This window comes from Arachis hypogaea, chromosome 3 (assembly GCF_003086295.3).
Source record: "Arachis hypogaea cultivar Tifrunner chromosome 3, arahy.Tifrunner.gnm2.J5K5, whole genome shotgun sequence".
NCBI classification, from domain to species: Eukaryota; Viridiplantae; Streptophyta; class Magnoliopsida; order Fabales; family Fabaceae; genus Arachis; species Arachis hypogaea.
This window is the reverse complement of record NC_092038.1, coordinates 31,657,422-31,667,500: the sequence shown is the minus strand read 5'-3', so window position 1 is coordinate 31,667,500 and position 10,079 is coordinate 31,657,422. Positions and strand designations below refer to the sequence as shown.

The window sequence follows — 10,079 nt, the reverse complement described above, 5'->3', positions numbered from 1 at the left end:
TGGCGTTGAACGCCAGTTCACGTCATCTATCTTCGCGCAAAGTATGGACTATTATATATTGCTGGAAAGCCCTGGATGTCTACTTTCCAACGCCGTTGAGAGCGCGCCAATTGGACTCCTGTATCTCCAGAAAATCTATTTCGAGTGCAGGGAGGTCAGAATCCAACAGCATTAGTAGTCCTTTTTCAGCCTAACTCAGATTTTTGCTCAGCTCCCTCAATTTCAGCCAGAAAATACCTGAAATCACAGAAAAACACACAAACTCATAGTAAAGTCCAGAAATATGATTTTTGCTTAAAAATTAATAAAATTCTATTAAAAACCAATTAAAACATAATAAAATCTACATGAAATTACCCCCAAAAAGCGTATAAAATATCCGCTCATCACAACACCAAACTTAAACTGTTGCTTGTCCTCAAGCAACTAGATAAATAAAGTAGGATAAAAAGAAATAAAGAAGGAATAATATCTCAGAGTTTTAGGTGAAGCTCAGATTCTTATTAGATGAGCGGGGCTTGTAGCTTTTTGGCTTCCAAATAGTTTTGGCATCTCACTTTATCCTTTGAAATTCAGAATGATTGGCATCCATAGGAGCTCATAATTCAGATAGTATTATTGATTTTCTTAGTTGAGTATGTTGATTCTTGAACACAGCTACTTTTATGAGTCTTGGCCGTGACCCTAAGCACTTTGTTTTCCAGTATTACCACCGGATACATAAATGCCACAGACACATAATTGGGTGAACCTTTTCAGATTATGACTTAGCTTTGCTAAAGTCCCCAATTAGAGGTGTCCAGAGTTCTTAAGCACACTCTTTTGCCTTGGATCACGACTTTAACCACTCAGTCTCAAGCTTTTCACTTGGACCTGCATGCCACAAGTACATGGTTAGGGACAGCTTGATTTAGCCGCTTAGGCCTAGAATTACTTCCTTGGGCCCTCCTATCCACTGATGCTCAAAGCCTTGGATCCCTTTCTTACTCCAATGATTCCTTGTAATTTTTTTCACTGCTTTTTCTTGCTTCAAGAATCAAATTCATGATTTTTCAGATCATCAATAATATTTTTCGTGTTCCTCATTCTTTCAGGAGCCAACAATTTTAACATTCATAAAATTCAAGATAAAAATATGCACTGTTTAAGCATTCATTCAGAAGACAAAAAGTATTGCCACCACATATAGTTAATTATAATTTTTATTATTAAAAACTCGAAGAATATAAATTACTTCTTTATTCTAAAAATCTACTATTTTATTTATGTTTAATGATGATGAGAAAAATAAATTAAGACTTAATTGGAGATAAAACCAAAATAGACATGCTAACTACTAATACTCCTATATAACTTCTAAGGTAAAATCCTATAATCTACTATCACAGAGTTAAAGCTTACAATTAGAACTTAACAACCTGTGTTTTGGGAAGTGGATGCTCCTCTAGTCTGTGGAGTGCTTAGTCCTTCGAGGATTAATTTCTGGCGCTTCAGCTCCCTCAAGTCACGTCCTTGCTCCTCTTGTTCCCTAAGCAATTTGCAAAGAATGCTACTTTGATTACTCTGTTCTTCTTTTATTTGGTTCATAGCCTCTTGCAGCTTGGAAATAGATGCCTCAAGATGCTCCCAATATTCGAATTGAGGGAGTTCTGGGAGAATGTCTTGTGCCCTCCTTTTGATGGGGTCATCCGGCAGCTGTTGTCTTTCCATTGATAATTTAGTGATTGGCTTCTCAACTGAGATGTACTCAGTTATCCCCATCCTTACTCCAGCATCTTTGCAGAGCAGAGAAATTAAGCTTGGATAGGCCAACTTGGCATCTTTTGAGTTCCTGTTTGCTATTTTGTAGAGTTCACAGGCGATTAGTTGATGAACTTCTACTTCACTTCCCAACATGATGCAGTGAATCATCACTGCTCTTTTAACAGTGACTTCTGAGCGGTTGCTTGTGGGCAATATGGAGCGCTGATGAGCGGATAATTTGTATACTTTTTGGCATTGTTTTTAGTATGTTTTTGTTATGATCTAGTTAGTTTTTAGTATATTTTTATTAGTTTTTAGTTAAAATTCACTTTTCTGGACTTTACTATGAGTTTGTGTGTTTTTCTGTGATTTCAGGTATTTTCTGGCTGAAATTGAGGGACCTGAGCAAAAATCTGATTCCGAGACCAAAAAGGACTGCAGATGCTGTTGGATTCTGACCTCCCTGCACTCGAAGTGGATTTTCTGGAGCTACAGAAGCCCAATTGGCGCGCTCTCAACGGCGTTGGAAAGTAGACATCCTGGGCTTTCCAGCAATATATGATAGTCCATACTTTGCCCAAGATTTGATGGCCCAAACTGGCGTTCAAAGTCACCTCAAGAAATCCCAGCGTTAAACGCTGGAACTGGCACCCAAATGGGAGTTAAACGCCCAAACTGGCACCAAAGCTGGCGTTTAACTCCAAGAGGAGTCTCTGCACGAAATTTGCTTCATTGCTCAGCCCAAGCACACACCAAGTGGGCCCGGAAGTGGATTTTTATGTCATTTACTCATTTTTGTACACCTTAGGTTACTAGTTTTCTATAAGTAGGACCTTTGACTATTGTATTAGAAATCTTTTGATCTTTGGAATCTTTTGATCACTTTAGATCTTAAGAGACTTTGGTAGCTATCTTCATTTTTATGCTATCTTAGATCATTGGGAGGCTGGCCATTCGGCCATGCCTAGACCTTATGCTTATGTATTTTCAACGGTGGAGTTTCTACACACCATAGATTAAGGTGTGGAGCTCTGCTGTACCTCGAGTATTAATGCAATTACTATTGTTCTTCCATTCAATTCCGCTTGTTCTTTGTCCAAGATATCACTTGTTCTTCAACTTGATGAATGTGATGATCCGTGACACTCATCATCATTCTCACCCATGAACAAGGTGACTGACAACCACTCTTGTTCTACAAGCGATCAAGGCCCTAGTGAATATCTCTTGGATTCCTGATTGCACGATGCATGGTTGATCGCCTGACAACCGAGTGCTCGTCTGACAAACGAGCCAACCATTCCGTGAGATCAGAGTCTTCGTGGTATAGGCGAGAACTGATGGTGGCATTCAAGAGAATCCGGAAGGTCTAACCTTGTCTGTGGTATTCTGAGTAGGATTCAATGACTGAATGACTGTGACGTGCTTCAAACTCCTGAGGGAGGGGCGTTAGTGACAGACGCAAAAGAATCACTGGATTCTATTCCGGCCTGATTGAGAACCGACAGATGAATTCCGCTATGCTGTGACAGAGCATATGCAATCGCTTTCACTGAGAGGATGGGAGGTAGCCACTGACAACGGTGAAACCCTTGCTTAAGCTTGCCATGGAAAGGAGTAAGAAGGATTGGATGAAGACAGTAGGAAAGCAGAGAGACGGAAGGGAAGGCATCTTCATGCGCTTATCTGAAGTTCCTACCAATGAATTACATAAGTATCACTATCTTTATCCTTTATGTTATTTTCGTTCATCACCATTACTATTTGAGTTTGCCTGACTAAGATTTACAAGATGACCATAGCTTGCTTCAATACTAACAATCTCCGTGGGATCGACCCTTACTCGCGTAAAGTTTATTACTTGGACGACCCAGTGCACTTGCTGGTTAGTTGTGCGAAGTTGTGTAATGCCATGGTATTGAGCCACAAAGTTTTTGGGGTTCATGACCGGGGATTATGAGAGTTGTGAAAAATTATTGTTCACAATTTCGCGCACCAAGTTTTTGGCGCCGTTGCCGGGGATTGTTCAAGTTTTGAGCAAGCTTTTGGTAACATCAGTGCCAAGATCCGGCAACAACATCAAGTTTTTGGTGTTATTGCCAGGGATTGTTCAAGTTTGGACAACTGACGGTTCATCTTGTTGCTTAGATTAGGTATTTATTTTTTTCGAAATTCTTGAAGATGAATTCTAGAGTTTCATGATGATTTGTTGAAATCTGGCTGGCTGAGAAGCCATGTCTAATCTCATTGGACCGAGGTTTCAACTTATCACCACAAGAGCTTGTTGATTTTTATCAAATCTTGCTTTTGGAGCAGTGATCTGCTAAGGCTTGGCTGGCCTCTGGCCATGTCTAGTGTTTTGGACCGAAGCTTTCTCTGAAAGCTTGGCTGGCTGTGAAGCCATGTCTAATTCCTGGACCGGAGTCTTAGACTAGCATTGCACTGATTCCTGGAATTCTCATTAAGAATTTTGATATTTTTTTTTTCACTTCATTTTCGAAAAACACAAAAAAAAATTACAAAATCATAAAATCAAAAAAATATTTCTTGTTTGAGTCTAGTGTCTCATCATAAGTTTGGTGTCAATTGCATGCATTCATGTGTCTTAGTGATCTTCAAGATGTTCTTGATGATTTACTTGCTCTGATCTTTGAATTCAATTGACTTGATTGTTTTGTGTGTCTCATATGCATTTTCATTTTGTTAGTGTCAGTAGTATACAAACTGCTAAGTTTGGTGTCTTGCATGCATTGTTATTTGATTCTTGTTGCATTTTGGTTTGTCCTTATTATTAAAAATCCAAAAATATTTTTAATTTGTGTCTTTTCAAGTCAATAATACAGAGAATTGAAGATTCAGAACATACAGCAGAGGAATTGCACAGAAAAAGCTGGGCGTTCAAAACGCCCAGTGAAGAAGGACAGACTGGCGTTTAAACGCCAGCCAGGGTACCTGGTTGGGCGTTTAACGCCCAAAAGGGTAGCATTTTGGGCGTTAAACGCCAGAATGGATACCATTCTGGGCGTTTAACGCCAGGATGGCTAGAAGGGAAGATTTTGTTTTCAAATCAAAATTTTTTTTAGTTTTCAAAATCTTTTCAAAATCAAATCTTTTTCAAATCAATTTTTCAATCAAATCTTTTTCAAAACCAATTTCTTTCCATTTTTAAAGATACTTACTATCAATTAATGATTTGATTCAACATTTCAAGTATGTTACCTTTTCTGTTGAGAAAGGTTTAATGTTTGAATCATATCTTTTCTTGTTAGTCAAGTTTTTAATTTTCAAATCAAATCCTTTTTAAAAATGTTTTTATCAATCATATCTTCTTAACCACATCTTTTTCAAAATAGTTTTCAATCAAATCCTTTTAATTTCTAATTTCAAAATCTTTTCCAAAAATCACTTGATTTCTTTTCCATCTTCATTTTCGAAAATTAAGTAATGTTTTTCAAAATAGTTTTTAAAATTTTCACTTAATTTTCGAAAATTACTTCCCTCCTTCTCACATCCTTCTATTTATGGATTAACACTATCCCTTAATGCAAAATTCGAACTCCATCTTCTCTGTTAAGTTCGAATTTTCCACTTCTGTCTTCTACTCTTCTTTTCCTCTGACACCTTAAGGAATCTCTATACTGTGACATAGAGGATTCCACATTTTCTTGTTCTCTTCTCTTTCTTATGAGCAGGAGCAAAGACAAAGGCATTCTTGTTGAGGCTGATCCTGAACCTGAAAGGACCTTGAAGAGAAAGCTCAGAGAAGCCAAAGCACAACTCTCTTTAGGGCACCTGACCGAATTCTTCAAAGAAGAAGACCTCATGGCAGCCGAAAATAACAACAATGCCAACAATGCAAGGAAGGTGCTGGGTGACTTCACTGCACCTACTCCCGACTTCTGTGGGAGAAGCATCTCTATCCCTGCCATTGGAGCAAACAACTTTGAGCTTAAGCCTCAATTAGTTTCTCTAATGCAACAGAATTGCAAGTTCCATGGACTTCCATTGGAAGATCCCCATCAGTTTTTAGCTGAGTTCTTGCAAATCTGTGACACAGTCAAGACTAATGGGGTAGACCCTGAGGTCTATAGACGTATGCTATTCCCTTTTGCTGTAAGAGACAGAGCTAGAACATGGTTGGACTCTCAACCTAAAGAAAGCCTGGACTCTTGGGAAAAGCTAGTCAATGCCTTCTTGGCAAAGTTCTTTCCACCTCAAAAATTGAGTAAGCTTAGAGTGGAAGTCCAAACCTTCAGACAGAAGGAAGGAGAATCCCTCTATGAAGCTTGGGAAAGATACAAACAATTGATCAGAAAGTGTCCCACTGATATGCTTTCTGAATGGAGCATCATAGGTATTTTCTATGATGGTCTCTCTGAACTGTCCAAGATGTCTTTGGATAGCTCTTCTGGAGGATCTCTTCATCTGAAGAAGACGCCTACTGAAGCTCAAGAACTGATTGAAATGGTTGCAAATAACCAATTCATGTACACTTCTGAAAGAAATCCTGTGAACAATGGGACTAGTCAGAAGAAAGGAGTTCTTGAGATTGATACTCTGAACGCCATATTGGCTCAGAACAAAATATTGACTCAACAAGTCAATATAATTTCTCAAAGTCTGTCTGGAATGCAAAATGCACCAAGCAGTACTAAGGAAGCTTTAGCTGAGGAAGAAGCTTATGATCCTGAGAACCCTTCAATAGAAGAGGTGAATTACATGGGAGAACCCTATGGAAGCACCTATAATCCTTCATGGAGGAATCATCCAAATCTTTCATGGAAGGATCAACAGAGACCTCAACAAGATTTCAATAACAATAATGGTGGAAGAAACAGGTTTAACAATAGCAAGCCTTTTCCATCATCTTCTCAGCAACAGACAGAGAGTTCTAAGCAGAATACCTCTGACTTAGCAACCATGGTCTCTGATCTGATCAAAACCACTCAAAGTTTCATGACTGAAACAAGGTCCTCCATCAGAAATTTGGAAGGACAAGTGGGTCAGCTAAGCAAGAAAATTACTGAACTCCCTCCAAGTACTCTTCCAAGCAATACAGAAGAAAATCCAAAAGGAGAGTGCAAAGCCATCAACATGGCCGAATTTTGGGAGGGAGAAGAGGCAGTGAACGCCACTGAGGAAGGCCTCACTGGACGTCCACTGGCCTCCAATGAGTTCCCTAATGAGGAACCATGGGAATCTGAGGCTCAAAATGAGACCATAGAGATTCCATTGGACTTACTTCTGCCATTCATGAGCTCTGATGAGTATTCTTCCTCTGAAGAGGATGAGTATGTCACTGAAGAGCAAGTTGCTAAATACCTTGGAGCAATCATGAAGCTAAATGACAAGTTATTTGGAAATGAGACTTGGGAGGATGAACCCCCTTTGCTCACCAAAGAACTGGATGACTTGTCTAGGCAGAAACTGCCTCAAAAGAGGCAAGATCCTGGGAAGTTTTCTATACCTTGTACCATAGGCACCATGACCTTCAAGAAGGCCTTGTGTGACTTAGGGTCAAGTGTAAACCTCATGCCCTTCTCTGTAATGGAGAAGTTAGGAATCTTAGAGGTGCAAGCTGCAAAAATCTCACTAGAGATGGCAGACAACTCAAGAAAACAAGCCTATGGACTTGTAGAGGATGTTCTTGTTAAAGTTGAAGACCATTACATCCCTACTGATTTCATAGTCCTAGAGACTGGGAAGTGCATGGATGAATCCATCATCCTTGGCAGACCTTTCCTAGCCACAACAAAGGCTGTGATTGATGTTGATAGAGGAGAGTTGATCATTCAAGTGAATAATGAAGAATCCTTGGTGTTTAAGGCCAAGGATATCCCTCTGTCATCATGGAGAGGAAGCATGAAGAGCTTCTCTCAAAACAGAGCCAAACAGAGCCCCCACAGTCAAACTCTAAGTTTGGTGTTGGGAGGCCACAACCAAACTCTAAGTTTGGTGTTGAACCCCCACATTCAAACTCTAAGTTTGGTGTTGGGAGGTTCCAACACGGTTCTGAGCATTTCTGAGGCTCCATGAGAGTCCTCTGTCAAGCTAGTGACACTAAAGAAGCGCTTGTTGGGAGGCAACCCAATGTTTTATATTTAATTATTTTCTTTTGTTATTTTATCTTTTTTTTTTTTGTAGGTTGATGATCATGAGAAGTCACAAAATTAATTGAAAAAGCAAAAACAGAATGAAAAACAGGAAGAAAAACAGCACACCCTGGAGGAAGATGCTGCTGGCGTTTAAACGCCAGTAAGCCTAGCAGTTGGGCGTTTAACGCCCAGTCTGGCACCATTCTGGGCGTTTAACGCCAGAAAGGGGCACCAGACTGGCGTTAAACGCCAGGAAAGGGCAAGAACCTGGCGTTAAACGCCAGGAATGGGCACCAGCCCGGCGTTTAACGCCAGAATTGGCTCAAAACGTGAATTTTGATGCCATTTGGTGCAGGGATGACTTTTCCTTGACACCACAGGATCTGTGGACCCCACAGGACCCCACCACCACTCTCTCTCTTCTTCCCCCATTCACCAATCACCTCAACACCTCTTCCCCAAAAACCCTTCACCTATCAAATCCCATCTTTCTCTTCACCACTCACATCCATCCTTCATAAATCCCCACCAACCTCACCCTTCAAATTCAAACCACTTTACCTCCCAAACCCACTCATAATGGTCGAACCATCACCCCCCTCTCTCCTATATATACCCTTCTTCAACCCTTCATTTTCACACAACCTAAACACCACTTCTCCCCCTCTTTGGCCGAACACACCACCATCTCCCTATTCCTCATTTCTTCTTCTTCTTCTACTCTCTTCTTTCTTCTTTTGCTCGAGGACGAGCAAACATTTTAAGTTTGGTGTGGTAAAAGCATTGCTTTTTGTTTTTCCATAACCATTTATGGCATCCAAGGCCGGAGAAACCTCTAGAAAGAGGAAAGGGAAGGCAAAAGCTTCCACCTCCGAGTCATGGGAGATGGATAGGTTCATCTCAAGGGTGCATCAAGACCACTTCTATGAAGTTATGGCCTTGAAGAAGGTGATCCCCGAGGTCCCCTTTTCACTCAAAAAGGGTGAATATCCGGAGATCCGACATGAGATCCGAAGAAGAGGTTGGGAAGTTCTTACCAACCCCATTCAACAAGTCGGAATCTTGATGGTTCAAGAGTTCTATGCCAATGCATGGATCACCAAGAACCATGACCAAAGTGTGAACCCGAATCCAAAGAATTATCTTACTATGGTTCGGGGGAAATACTTGGATTTTAGTCCGGAAAGTGTGAGGGTGGCGTTCAACTTGCCCATGATGCAAGGAGATGAGCATCCTTACACTAGAAGGGTCAACTTTGATCAAAGGTTGGACCAAGTCCTCACAGTCATATGTAAAGAGGGCGCACAATGGAAGCAAGATTCAAGGGGAAAGCCGGTCCAATTGAGAAGGCATGACCTCAAGCCTGTGGCTAGAGGATGGTTAGAGTTCATACAACGCTCAATCATACCCACTAGCAACCGGTCCGAAGTTACCATAGACCGGGCTATCATGATCCATAGCATCATGATTGGAGAAGAAATAGAGGTTCATGAGGTCATAGCCCAAGAACTCTATAAGGTGGCAGACAAGTCCTCTACCTTGGCAAGGTTAGCCTTTCCTCATCTCATTTGTCACCTCTGTTATTCAGTTGGAGTTGACATAGAGGGAGACACCCCCATTGAGGAGGACAGGCCCATCACTAAGAAGAGGATGGAGCACACAAGAGATCCCACTCATCATGAAATCCCTGAGATTCCTCAAGGGATGCACTTTCCTCCACAAAACTATTGGGAGCAACTAAACACCTCCCTAGGAGAATTGAGTTCCAACATGGGACAACTAAGGGTGGAGCACCAAGAACACTCCATCATCCTTCATGAGATTAGAGAAGATCAAAGAATCATGAGGGAGGAGCAACAAGGACAAGGAAGAGACATTGAGGAGCTCAAGCACTCCATAGGATCTTCAAGAGCAAGGAAGAGCCGCCATCACTAAGGTGGACCCGTTCCTTGATTTCCTTGTTCTTTATTCTTCTGTTTTTCGAATTTTTAGTGCTTATGTTTATCCATGTTTGTGTCTTGTGATCATTAGTGTCTTAGTGTCTATGCCTTAAAGTTATGAATGTCCTATGAATCCATCACCTTTCTTGAATAAAAAATGTGTTTAATTGAAAAAGGAAGAATTGCATGAATTTTGAATTTTATAACAGTTTAATTATTTTGATGTGGTGGCAATATTTTTGTTCTCTGAATGTATGCTTAAACAGTGCATATGTATCTTGAATTTGTGGTTCATGAATGT

At 40.5% G+C, this 10,079-nt stretch overlaps 1 non-coding gene across 1 annotated transcript; it reads right to left on the bottom strand.

Annotated features, from left to right (window-relative positions):
• Positions 1-5,970: 5,970 nt before the first annotated feature.
• LOC112793446 (small nucleolar RNA R71) lies at positions 5,971-6,078 on the bottom strand. Its single transcript, XR_003198136.1, has one exon. It is a non-coding gene; the product is annotated as a small nucleolar RNA R71 (small nucleolar RNA).
• Between the last annotated feature and the right edge of the window lie 4,001 nt (positions 6,079-10,079).